Consider the following 14,473-nt stretch of genomic DNA (forward strand, 5'->3'; position numbering starts at 1 on the left):
GAGAGATAGGGGGGATATGGTAACGACATATAAAATACTGAGAGGAATCGACAAGGTGGACAGAGACAGGATGTTCCAGAGAAGGGACACAGCAACAAGGGGTCATATTTGGAAGCTGAAGATTCAGATAAACCACAGGGATGTTAGAAAGTATTTCTTCAGTAACCGAGTTGTCAGGAAGTGGAATAGTCTGGGAAGTAATGTAGTGGAGGCAGGATCCATACATAGCTTTAAGAGGAGGTATGATAAAGCTCATGGAGCAGGTAGAGTGACCGAGTAGCGGCCAGCGAAGAGGCGGGGCCAGGAACTGTGACTCGACCCTTGAAACCACAATGTGAGTAAACACACACACACACACACACACACACACACACACACACACACACACACACTCCCAACCCCAGTATTCCCCCAGGACTACAGTTGCAGTATTAGAACAGAAGTTGAAGGTTTGGTACACAAATGCGGATGGATTAACGAATAAACATGAGGAATGGCAAGAAAGAATCAATGAGAAGTCCCCAGACATCATAGCAGTTACAGAAACAAAATTCACGGAGACAATAACAGATGCAATCTTCCAACCAGGATACCAGATCATGAGGCAAGATAGAAGGGGCAGAGGGGGAGGAGGGGTTGCTCTGCTCTTAAAAAACCGATGGAAATTCGAGAAAATGGGAGGCATAGACGAGACAGGAGAAAGGGACTACATAGTAGGTACACTTCAGTCTGGGGAGCACAAGGTGGTCATTGCAGTGATGTATAATCCACCACAGAACTGCAGGAGGCCAAGAGAGGAATATGAAGAGAGCAGCAGAGCAATGGTGGACACACTTGCTGAGGTGGCAAGAATAGCTCACTTCAGCAGAGCAAAGTTGCTGGTTATGGGGGATTTCAACCACAGGGAGATTGACTGGGAAAACCTGGAGCCACATGGGGGTCCCAGAACATGGAGAGCCAAGATGTTGGATGTGGTGTTGGAAAACCTCATGCACCAACATGTTAAGGACACTACCAGAGTGAGAGGGAAGGATGAACCAGCAAGATTGGACCTTGTGTTCACCCTGGGCAGTTCAGACATTGAGGACATCACATATGAGAGTCCCCTAGGAGCTAATGACCATGTGGTTCTGAGCTTTGAATACATAGTAGAGTTGCAAGTGAGTTGAATGGGAAAGGCCTGACTATAAAAGAGGGGACTACATAGGGTTGAGGAACTTCCTGCAGGAGGTTCCGTGGGACAGAGAACTGGCAGGAAAGCCAGTAAATGAAATGATGAAATATGTAGCAACAAAATGCACGGGGGCAGTGGAAAGATTTATTCCCAAGGGCAACAGAAACAATGGGAAGACCAGAACGAGCCCCTGGTTTACCCGACGTTGTAAGGAGGCAAAAACAAAGTGCAATAGAGAATGGAAAAAGTACAGAAGGCAGAGAACACATGAAAATAGGGAGATTAGTTGCAGAGCCAGGAACGAGTATACACAGATAAGGAGGGAGGCCCAGCGACAGTATGAAAATAACATAGCATCAAAAATCAAGACTGACCTGAAACTGTTGTATAGCCACATCAGGAGGAAGACAACAGTCAAAGACCAGGTGATCAGACTGAGGACAGAAGGTGGAGAACTCACAAGAAATGATCAGGAGGTAAGTGAGGAGCTAAACAGGAGATTTAAGGAAGTTTTTACAGTAGAGACAGGAAGGGCTCTGGGAAGACAGTACAGAAGGGAACATCAAGAGGGAATATACCAACAAGTGTTGGATGACATACGGACAACCGAGGAAGAGGTGCAGAAGCTGCTAAGTGACCTTGATACCTCAAAGGCGATGGGACCGGACATCTCCCCATGGGTTCTTAGAGAAGGAGCAGAGATGCTGTGCATGCCTCTAACCACAATCTTTAACACATCCCTTGAAACTGGGCAACTACCTGAGAAATGGAAGACAGCAAATATAGTCCCCATATTTAAGAAAGGAAACAGGAATGAGGCACTAAACTACAAACCTGTGTCTCTGACATGTATTGTGTGCAAAGTCATGGAGAAGATTATCAGGAGGAGAGTGGTGGAACACCTGGAACAGAACAAGATTATAAATGAAAACCAGCATGGGTTCATGGAAGGCAAATCCTGTGTCACAGACCTTCTGGAGTTTTATGACAAGGTAACAGAAGTAAGTCACGAGAGAGAGGGGTGGGTAGATTGCGTTTTCCTAGACTGCAGGAAGGCCTTTGACACAGTTCCCCACAAGTGATTAGTGCAGAAGCTGGAGGATCAGGCGCATATAACAGGGAGGGCACTGCAATGGATCAGGGAATACCTGACAGGGAGGCAACAACGAGTCATGGTACGTGAAGAGGTATCACAGTGGGCGCCTGTGACGAGCGGGGTCCCACAGGGATCAGTTCTAGGACCTGTGCTATTTTTGATATATGCGAACGACATGATGGAAAGAACAGACTCTGAAGTTTCCCTATTCGCAGATGATGTGAAGTTGATGAGAAGAATTAAATCGGATGAGGATGAGGCAGGACTGCAAAGAGACCTGGACAGGCCGGACATGTGGTCCAGAAACTGGCTTCTCGAATTCAACCCTGCCAAATGCAAAGTCACGAAGATTGGGGAGGGGCAAAGAAGACCGCGGACAAGTGTATAGGCTAGGTGGACACAGACTACAGATCTCACTCAGGGAGAAAGACCTTGGGTTGACCATAACAACGAACAAGTCACCGGAGGCACACATCAACCAAATAACTGCTGCAGCATACGTGCGCCTGGCAAACCTGAGAATAGCGTTCTGATACCTTAATAAAGAATCGTTCAAGACACTGTACGCTGTGTATGTTAGGCCCATACTGGAGTATGCAGCACCAGTCTGGAACCCACACCTGGTCAAGCACGTCAAGAAGTTAGAGAAAGTACAAAGGTTTGCAACAAGGCTAGTCCCAGAGCTCAGGGGAATGTCGTACGAGGAGAGGTTGAGGGAAATCGGACTGACGACACTGGAGGACAGAAGGGTCAGGAGAGACATGATAACGACATACAAGATACTGCGGGGAATAGACAAGGTGGACAGAGATAGGATGTTCCAGAGAGGGGACACAGAAACAAGGGGTTACAACTGGAAGCTGAAGACTCAGACGAGTCACAGGGACGTTAGGAAGTATTTCTTCAGTCATAGAGTCGTCAGGAAGTGGAATAGCCTAGCAAGTGAAGTAGTGGAGGCAGGAACCATATATAGTTTTAAGAAAAGGTATGACAAAGCTCAGGAAGCAGAGAGGGAGAGGACCTAGTAGCGATCAGTGAAGAGGCGGGGCCAGGAGCTAGTCTCGACCCCTGCAACCACAATTAGGTGAGTACAATTAGGTGAGTACACATACACACACGCACATACACACACACACACACACACACACACACACACACACACACACACACACACACACACACACATATACAGTTCACCAAGCAGTGTTCACCAAGTAGTGTTCACCAGGGTTCACCAAGCAGTGTTCACCAAGTAGTGTTCACCAGGGTTCACCAAGCAGTGTTCATCAGGGTTTATCAATCTGTGTTCACCAAGTAGTGTTCACCAAGCAGTGTTCACCAAGTAGTGTTCACCAGGGTTCACCAAGCAGTGTTCACCAAGTAGTTCACCAGGGTTCACCAAGCAGTGTTCACCCGGGTTCACCAAGCAGTGTTCATCAAGTAGTGTTTACCAGGGTTCACCAAGCAGTGTTCACCAGGGTTCACTAAGCAGTGTTCACCAAGTAGTGTTTACCAGGGTTCACCAAGCAGTGTTCACCAGGGTTCACCAAGCAGTGTTCACCAAGTAGTGTTCACCAAGTAGTGTTTACCAGGGTTCGCCAAGCAGTGTTCACCAGGGTTTATCAAGCTGTGTTCACCAAGTAGTGTTCACCAAGCAGTGTTCACCAAGTAGTGTTCACCAAGCACTGTTCACCAAGTAATGTTCACCAAGCAGTGTTCACCAAGTAGTGTTCACCAAGTAGTGTTTACCAGGGTTCGCCAAGCAGTGTTCACCAGGGTTTATCAAACTGTGTTCACCAAGTAGTGTTCACCAAGCAGTGTTCACCAAGTAGTGTTCACCAAGCAGTGTTCACCAAGTAGTGTTCACCAGGGTTCACCAAATAGTGTTCACCAGGGTTCACCAAGCAGTGTTCGCCAAGCAGTGTTCACCAAGGTTCACCAAGCAGTGTTCACCAGGATTCACCAAGCAGTGTTCACCAGGGTTCACCAAGCAGTGTTCACTAAGTAGTGTTCGCCAAGGTTCACCAAGCAGTGTTCACCAAGTAGTGTTCACCAGGATTCACCAAGCAGTGTTCACCAAGTAGTGTTCACCAGGATTCACCAAGCAGTGTTCACCAGGGTTCACCAAGCAGTGTTCACTAAGTAGTGTTCGCCAAGGTTCACCTCGCAGTGTTCACCAAGTAGTGTTCACCAGGGTTCACCAAGCAGTGTTCACCAAGCAGTGTTCACCAGGGTTCACCAAGCAGTGTTCACCAGGGTTCACCAAGCAGTGTTCACCAAGGTTTATCAAGCTGTGTTCACCAAGTAGTGTTCACCAAGCAGTGTTCACCAAGCAGTGTTCACCAGGGTTCACCAAGCAGTGTTCACCAAGCAGTGTTCACCAAGTAGTGTTCACCAAGGTTTATCAAGCTGTGTTCACCAAGTAGTGTCCACCAGGGTTCACCAAGCAGTGTTTACCAGGGTTCACCAAGCAGTGTTCACCAGGGTTCACCAAGCAGTGTTCACCAGGGTTCACCAAGCAGTGTTCCCCAAGGTTCACCAAGCAGTGTTCACCAGGGTTCACCAAGCAGTGTTCACCAGGGTTCACAAAGCAGTGTTCACCAGGGTTCACCAAGCAGTGTCCACCAGGGTTCACCAAGCAGTGTTCACCAGGGTTCACCAAGCAGTATTCACCAAGTAGTGTTCACCAGGGTTCACCAAGCAGTATTCACCAAGTAGTGTTCACCAGGGTTCACCAAGCAGTGTTCACCAGGGTTCACCAAGCAGTGTTCACCAGGGTTCACCAAGCAGTAATCACCAAGCAGTGTTCACCAGGGTTCAGCAAGCAGTGTTCACCAGGGTTCACCAAGTAGCGTTCACCAGGGTTCACCAAGCAGTGTTCACCAGGGTTCACCAAGTAGTGTTCACCAGGGTTCACCAAGTAGTGTTCACCAGGGTTCACCAAGCAGTGCTCACCAGGGTTCACGAAGTAGTGTTCATCAGGGTTCACCAAGCAGTTTTCACCAAGTAGTGTTCACCAGGGTTCACCAAGTAGTGTTCACCAGGGTTCACCAAGCAGTGTTCACCAAGTAGTGTTCATCAGGGTTCACCAAGCAGTGTTCACCAAGCAGTGTTCACCAAGGTTCACCAAGTAGTGTTCACCAGGGTTCACCAAGCAGTGTTCACAAAGCAGTGTTCACCAAGGTTCACCAAGCAGTGTTCACCAAGTAGTGTTCACCAGGGTTCACCAAGCAGTGTTCACCAAGTAGTGTTCACCAGGGTTCACCAAGCAGTGTTCACCAGGGTTCACCAAGCAGTGTTCACCAAGCAGTCTTCACCAGGGTTCACCAAGTAGTGTTCACCAGGGTTCACCAAGTAGTGTTCACCAAGGTTTACCAAGCTGTGGTTGCATTAATCACGTCTTGCTCCTCTTAGAGTTTAAGAGCAGCTGTTCATATTCTTGCCTATACAGGCACTGACGTACCTGCTTCTGAAACTGTGGACGGAATTTGTCCCGTCTTCAGTGCTTAGTGTACCTTGTAATTTTTTTCAGATTCAAGCTGTTGTAACAGCGTGTTTTTTTTTTTTTTTTTTTTTTTGTTCTTCCGTGTGTGTGTGTACTCACCTAGTTGTGGTTGCTGGGGTCGAGTCACAGATCCTGCCCCGCCTTTTCACGGGCCGCTACTCTGTCACTCTTCCTGCTCCATAAGCTTTATCATACTTCTTAAAGCTATGTAACGGATTCTGCCTCCACTACATCACTTCCTAGACTATTCCTCTTCCTGACAACTCTGTCACTGAAAAAAATACTTCTTGTGATTCATTTCAGTCTTCAGCTTCCAACTGTGACCCCTTGTTGCTGTGTCCCATCTCTGGAACATCCTGTCTCTGTCCACCTTGTCAATTCTTCTCAGTATTTTATATGTCGTTATCATATCCCCCTATCTCTCCTGTCTTCCAGTGTCGCCAGGTTGATTTCCTTTAACCTCTCATCGTAGGACATACTCTTTAGCTCCAGGACTAGTCTTGTTGCAAACCTTTGCACTTTCTCTAGCTTCCTTACATGTTTGGCTATGTGTGGGTTCCTAACTGGCGCTGCATACTCCAATATGGGCCTAAAGTTCATAGTGTACAGGGTCCTGAATGACTACTTATTTAGATGTCGGAATGCTGTTCTTAGGTTTGCTAGGTGCCCATATGCTGCAGCAGTTGTGTGTGTGTGTGTGTGTGTGTGTACTCACCTAATTGTGGTTGCAGGGGTCGATTCACAGCTCCTAGCCCTTCCTCTTCACTGGTTGCTTCTAGGTAACTCTCCCTGCTCCATGAGCTTTATCATACCTCTTCTTAAAGCTATGTATGGATCCTGTGTGTATACGGGATGGGGGTTGTAAAAGTATAAACATGTCGAAGTTTGAAAAACTTTCACTTATGATCTCACAGGAAAAGGCAAGAGAGGGAGGTATGGAGGGAAGGAGGGAAGAAGAAAAGGGAGGTGGGAAAGTGGATGGAAAAAAATATGATTGGGAACGAAGAGAGAAAAATGCGAAAAATAAAAAAAAAGAGGTAGGGAGGGAGGGTAGGAGTGAGGAACTGAGGGATGAACAGAGAGAGGGAAGGAGGGAGAGGAATAGGAGGAGGGAGGGAGAGAAGGTGATCATAAGGGAGGTTAGTGCTCACCCCTCTCTTCCTCTTTCTCACACTGTGTCTATTTGCCACAAATTTATTAGTCTACTCTCTTCCCCAGTGTCAAATTTCCACCTTCACTTCACAAATTACAAGAATCTCTTTCCGTATGGAGCGGGAAAGAAGGGAGGATAAGGTATGGGTACTGGGAGGGAGGGAGGGAGGGAGGGAGGGAGGGAGGGAGGGAGGGAGGGAGGGTTGGGAATTGGTTAAGGGAGGGAGGGAGAGAGGGAGGGAAGACCTCATATTGTACGCTCTCCTATTTAACTTTTCCATGCATTAGTTTTGGGTTAATGCGATCATAATAGATTTCCAGGGAAGGATGGATGGCTTATTATTAATTCCAAAACAATCATTACCCAGGTACTTGAAACTCAATATATTAACCTCTACCTCACGACCGGTGTTTCTTTGTGTGTACGTCACTGATTACGTTGTCTTAATACACTAGTTAACTATTGCTTGTACGTCACTGATTACGTTGTCTTAACACACTAGTTAACTATTGCTTGTACGTTACTGTTGTTACGTTGTGTCTATACACAAGGGTTTACAATTGCCTATACGTCACTAAGGTTAAGTTGTGTATTAACCCACGAGTTTACAATTGTCTTTATGCCTGGAATAACTGGAAATGTGGGCAGACGGATATTAAACCTCCTGACAATTAGAATACATATGAATAAGGAAATCAGGGGCTGCCACAGTGAAAAGTTCTGTTCCACAAGGCACAGTACTCTCCCCACTTCTCTTCCTTGTTCTTATATCTGACATAGACAGGGATATAAATCACAGTACTCTGTTTTTGCCGGTTGATACCAAGATTTATATGAGAATAGTATTCACAGAAGACAGGGAGCCTCCAAGCTGATATAACCCAAGTTTTCCAGTGGGCCACTGACAGCAATATGATGTTCTATGAAGACAAATTTCAGTTACTATATTACGGAAGAATAGTGGAAATAAGAACGAGATCTGATTTCAGGACATATTTAAATCACTTATTAGAGTGGAAGTTTATTGTGAGAAACCTGGGAGTAATTATGTCAGATAACTCACAGTCCAGGAGCACAGCAATATTATTATTTCAACTGAAAGAAAAATGATTGGCTGGATAACTAGAAATTTCAAAAACAATATATACTCATGTCACTCGTTCTCTCTAGGCTGGAATATTGCTGAATGCTGATGGTCCCCTTCAAGGCAGGTAAAAATTGAAAAATTGGAGGATGTACAGAGAACCTTCACAGCTGGTACAAATTCAGTACAGCGCCTAAATTACTGGGATCGCTTGAAGTGCCTCGAACTATACTCCTCAGAATGTAGACGAGAAAGATAGACCATAATCTACACAAGGAAGATTCTGGAGGGATTGGTCCCAAATCTGCACAACAAAATTACAACATATGAAAGCAAGAGGGTTGGCAAACTGTGCAAGATGTCTCTAATGAAAAGTAGTGCCACGATGAGTACACTAAGAGACAACTCAATAAGAATAATGGTACAACAATTAGTCAGCACTCTCCTACTGTGTATAAGATGAATTATCAACAAACATCTAGCTGTCTTCAAGAAGATACTTGATAAGTTCCTCAAGTCAGTAACTGATCAGCTGGGCTGTGGTGCATGCTTTGGACAACTGTTAATTGTAGATAAAAAGTCCAAGTGGTAAGAAGCGAAAAAAAAAAAAAAGGTTTAAGGTGATTCATTTCCTTAACTTCAGAAACACATAAAATATATGTATCCTGCCAAGTAAAAAGTACTTTTCCTTTCAGGTGGATGCTAGTGGCAATAAAATTAGTGTAGTATTGTTACAACCCTCCGGAGATAACATCCCTCACTCTGTTATATTTTATTTGCTACGATAAAAAAAAAAGACAGAGTAAATATTCAACAATTTAGAAAGAGGCGCTAGCGATTCTGATAGCACTGGAGTACTTAGATGTATATTTGTTCTCATCTCTGCAAGTTATTCGGATCTACGGTCACCATAATCTGTCTATGTTTCTAAGTATTATGCTTTGCAAGAATTCTCGTTTGATGTGTTGGACCTTCTGGCTTCAGCCTTATAACCCGTCCATACATAACATCGCAGGGAAGAACAGCATGGCGGCGAATACACTCTCTAGGACTTACTAATAAATATATACTTTGTTTCTCTCAGGTTGTGAAAATGTGTAGCTTTTATTAAGCTCTTTTTTCCTCTCATCACTGTGATTCTTTTTTGTGGAGCACTGCCACCTGGGTGAGATGGTCGAGAGGAAAGGCAATACCAGTATTATTACTGCATTCATGAGGGAGCACTTAACCCGTAGGTGTAACACAGCTTTTGATGGGACGGACGGGTTTCAGGGGCACAGGTAAAATTCCTTAGATCAAGGTCCCCTCACCAGCATCAAGGAACCTCCCTTGAGGAAGGGGGAGGACTGTCCCATTATGCTAGATTATTTTCCTGTGTCAGATGACTGCTGATGGACACTAACTGTAACAACGCTCAGGGGTAGGGGTCGGGGATTGCTGTCGGTGGTTGTTTCTGACAGTTGCTGAATGAAGACAAATCGTCTCTGTTTAGAGATATTTGTCTTGTTTGTGTCGTGTAACACAAAATCCCTTTTTGGTATGTCATCTTCGCCAGCTTTAGGTACTGTTAGTTACTGCTTGCCAGGGCGTGTACACAAGCCTGGTGCAGGGTGGCTGGCTAGAAACTGGGGTTGTCTAACTTTTCAGAGTAAAGGGACACGGACTGGGTGAGGTTTCCTCGCTCATACGAACAGCCAAGACAGTCAAGCTCTCATCTTACAAGATCTGCCTCAAAGGGAATAAAATAGTCACAATATCATGGCCGGAATAATTTACCAATTACTTGCACTTAGGAGAGTAAAATGATGACTATGTTACTTCCATCCTGAACCAACTCGAGTCTCTTCTAACCTTCTCTTGGTGCTCTTCGTGATCTTGTTCTTTATGTCAAGTTTAAAGCTGAATAGGAATCGAACTCATCGCTTACCTTCCTTGATGTATACATTCATCAATCTGCAACAAGTTTTATGTACATACAGTAGTTAATGTACATACAGTGGTATGTAGTTAATGTACATACAGTGGTATGTAGTTAATGTACATACAGTGGTATGTAGTTAATGTACATACAGTGGTATGTAGTTAATGTACATACAGTGGTATGTAGTTAATGTACATACAGTGGTATGTACATTAACTACTTTTCTTACCATGTTCTTGCTGTCAAGAGAAGTGTTCCTGTACATGAATGATATACAGTATGAAGAATTAGACACATGTGCAACATCTGGGTATCTTTATTTGTAGACGTTTCCCCGTCCAGTGGCTTTACCAACACAAGGACAATATGAAGACTGTAGAGCCATATACAAAAGATGAGATAATCAGTCCGTCAGCCTTGTAGTTGGTAAAGACCACCGTAGTCTTGAAGATTCTTCATGAGTACGGTGCTCTTCACTATGTATAGTATTGATAAATACCACTGGATGGCAAAACGTCTATAGAAATACCCAGATATTGCACGTGTGTTTAATTCTTCTCTCTTTCTTCTTGTCCTTAACATCTGTGACCCTCAATTTTTCGACTCTTATATCTCCACTCTTAGCAGCTGTTCCTCTCACCTTAGATATTTTCCCTCATGTTCAACAGCCTTTCTTCTCTCCCAGGCTCACCTCTCCTCAGAAATCTCCAGACCTTTACCCTCCCTACATTTCCAATCTTCAAAAGTTTAAAGCACCTCCACCCACTTCCTGTTACAAGCAGCTTTTCGAAAATTCACAGATCGTTTCAACTTAGTGTTTCATTTTTTCTCTAATTTGGAATTTACCTCTTCACTGACAATTTCCTATGACAATTATATCATAACTGATGCAATGAAGATTCGTTTCTGACAGTAAAGTCATGAGGCAGAACCCTAGAGCTAGAGATCAACATCTTGAATATAATAATAATATTAATAACTAAAAAAAATAATAGTAATAAGTATTAATTTAATAGTAATAAAATAAAAGTGTCAGTAGTGCTCATACGATAAAAAGCACCAATGACAATAAAAATATCAATAAATAATTATATTAATACTGTTTATAATAATTACCTCAACTCATTAACGTGATCTAACATAATATCCCAGCTTGAATCTCGACCACTCCCAGACTTAATTGTGGAGAATAATCACCAGTTTCACCAAAGATATGTTCTTTCACCAAAAATATATTGTCACCAAAGACATATTTTCGTTTCCCGAAAGATATATTCTCGTTGCCGACACCGGCAATGCTCGCTTGTCATGTCAGAGATCATAGCCATTCTCTCAACTTGTCCTCTGCTGGAAGTAGCTACCCTCCCTCTAGCTTTCAAGACGTCGTCTTGTCCACATTGTCCTTATACACAACTTTTCTGCCAAGAATCTTGGTCCTGGCTTTGTTTCTCTGGATTCCTATACTTCTACTCTTCAAAACACTCGCGGCTTGACCAGACCTGTCTCTCCTCTCCTGGATGCTGATAAATGGTATAAACTACCCACACGATGGAAAAGGAGACACAAACATTGGTAAGACAACACAGCGCAGGTAAGACAACACAGCGCAAGACAACACAGCGCAGGTAAGACAGCGCAGGTAAGACAACACAACAGGGGGTAAGACAAAGGTAAGAAATGATAATATATGAAAGACAACACAAGACATAACAGGTAATGCAACAACACAGATAAGGCAACAACACAGATAAGGCAACAACACAGATAAGGCAACAACACAGATAAGGCAACAACACAGATAAGGCAAAAGCACAATACAGATAATAAAACAACACAATACAAGAAAGGCAACACCATGTAAAACAACACAACACACGTAAGACAACATAACGCAGGTCAGGCAACACAGCACAAGTATGACAACACAACACAACACCTCCCCATGGGTATTGAGAGAGGGAGCAGAGGCGCTATGTGTACCCCTAACAACAATATTCAATACATCTATCGAAACAGGGAGATTGCCTGAGGCATGGAAGACAGCAAATGTAGTCCCAATCTTTAAAAAAGAAGACAGACATGAAGCATTAAACTACAGACCAGTGTCACTGACATGTATAGTATGCAAAATCATGGAGAAGATTATCAGGAGAAGAGTGGTGGAACACCTAGAAAGGAATGATCTCATCAACAGCAGCCAGCATGGTTTCAGGGACGGAAAATCCTGTGTCACAAACCTACTGGAGTTCTATGACATGGTGACAGCAGTAAGACAAGAGAGAGAGGGGTGGGTGGATTGCATTTTCTTGGACTGCAAGAAGGCGTTTGACACAGTTCCACACAAGAGATTGGTGCAAAAACTGGAGGACCAAGCAGGGATAACAGGGAAGGCACTACAATGGATCAGGGAATACTTGTCAGGAAGACAGCAGCGAGTCATGGTACGTGGCGAGGTGTCAGAGTGGGCACCTGTGACCAGCGGGGTCCCGCAGGGGTCAGTCCTAGGACCAGTGCTGTTTCTGGTATTTGTGAACGACATGACGGAAGGAATAGACTCTGAGGTGTCCCTGTTTGCAGATGACGTGAAGTTGATGAGAAGAATACACTCGATCGAAGACCAGGCAGAACTACAAAGGGATCTGGACAGGCTGCAGACCTGGTCCAGCAATTGGCTCCTGGAGTTCAATCCCACCAAGTGCAAAGTCATGAAGATTGGGGAAGGGCAAAGAAGGCCGCAGACGGAGTACAGTCTAGGGGGTCAGAGACTACAAACCTCACTCAAGGAAAAAGATCTTGGGGTGAGTATAACACCAGGCACATCTCCTGAAGCGCACATCAACCAAATAACTGCTGCAGCATATGGGCGCCTAGCAAACCTCAGAACAGCATTCCGACATCTTAATAAGGAATCGTTCAGGACCCTGTACACCGTATACGTTAGGCCCATATTGGAGTATGCGGCACCAGTTTGGAACCCACACCTAGCCAAGCACGTAAAGAAACTAGAGAAAGTGCAAAGGTTTGCAACAAGACTAGTCCCAGAGCTAAGAGGTATGTCCTACGAGGAGAGGTTAAGGGAAATCAACCTGACGACACTGGAGGACAGGAGAGATAGGGGGGACATGATAACGACATACAAAATACTGAGAGGAATTGACAAGGTGGACAAAGACAGGACGTTCCAGAGATTGGACACAGTAACAAGGGGACACAGTTGGAAGCTGAAGACACAGATGAATCACAGGGATGTTAGGAAGTATTTCTTCAGCCACAGAGTAGTCAGTAAGTGGAATAGTTTGGGAAGCGATGTAGTGGAGGCAGGATCCATACATAGCTTTAAGCAGAGGTATGATAAAGCTCACGGCTCAGGGAGAGTGACCTAGTAGCGATCAGTGAAGAAGCGGGGCCAGGAGCTCGGACTCGACCCCCGCAACCTCAACTAGGTGAGTACAACTAGGTGAGTACAACACGGTTAAGCAATAACACAATACGGGTGAGGCAACACAATACTGGTGAGGCAACACAATACGGGTGAAGTAACACAAGTAAAGCAATAACACAACGCAAGACAACAGCGCAAGACAACACAAGTAATGCAACACAAGACAGGTAAGGCAACACAATGCAGGTAAGTCAACACAACATACGTAAGGCAACAAAATACAGGTGAGGCAATATAACGCAACACAAGTGAGGCAAAGCACCACACAGATGAGGAAACAACACAGGTAAGGCAACACAATACAACACAGATGAGGCAATACAACACAACACAACAGAGGTGAGGCAACACAAGGTAACACAACACAGGCGAGGGCAGCTTCCAGATCACAGCTTCCACTAAACATACTGGGCGGAGCCCAGGGATGGATTTATGGACTTTAGAAATGACTCATGTGTCAGCCGCTTGCCCTCTGGCCCGCCCGGGGAATGTTGTGCTGGTAGTGGTGGTGGTAGTGGTGGTAGTAGTGGTGGTGGTAGTGGTGGTAGTAGTTGTGGTGGTAGTGGTGGTAGTGGCGGTAGTCGTGGTAGTGGTGGTGATAGTGGTGGTGGTAGTAGTGGTGGTATTGGTGGTGATGATAGTGGTGGTGGTATTGGTGGTGATGATAGTGGTGGTGGTGATAGTGGTGTTGGTGGTAGTGGTGTTGGTGGTAGTAGTGGTGGTGGTGGTGGTGGTGGTGGTGGTGGTGGTAGTGATGATGGTGGTAGTAGTGGAGGTACTTGTGGTGGTGGTGGTAGTGGTGGAGGTAATGGTGGTGGTGGTAGTGGTGGAGGTAATGGTGGTAGTGGTAGTGATGGTGATAGTGGTAGTGGTGGTGATAGTGGTAGTGGTGGTAGTGGTAGTGGTGGAGGTAGTGGTGGTGGTGGTAGTGGTGGTGGTGGTGGGGTAGTGGTGGGGGTAGTGGTGGGGGTAGTGGTGGTGGTAGTGGTGGGGGTGGTGGTGGTGGTAGTGGTGGTGATGTTGGTGATAGTGGTGGTCATGATAGTCGTGATGGTGGTAGTTGTGGTAGTGGTGGTGGTAATAGTGGTAGTGGTGGTG

Source organism: Cherax quadricarinatus, chromosome 1 (assembly GCF_038502225.1).
Source record: "Cherax quadricarinatus isolate ZL_2023a chromosome 1, ASM3850222v1, whole genome shotgun sequence".
In the NCBI taxonomy this organism is placed as follows: domain Eukaryota; kingdom Metazoa; phylum Arthropoda; class Malacostraca; order Decapoda; family Parastacidae; genus Cherax; species Cherax quadricarinatus.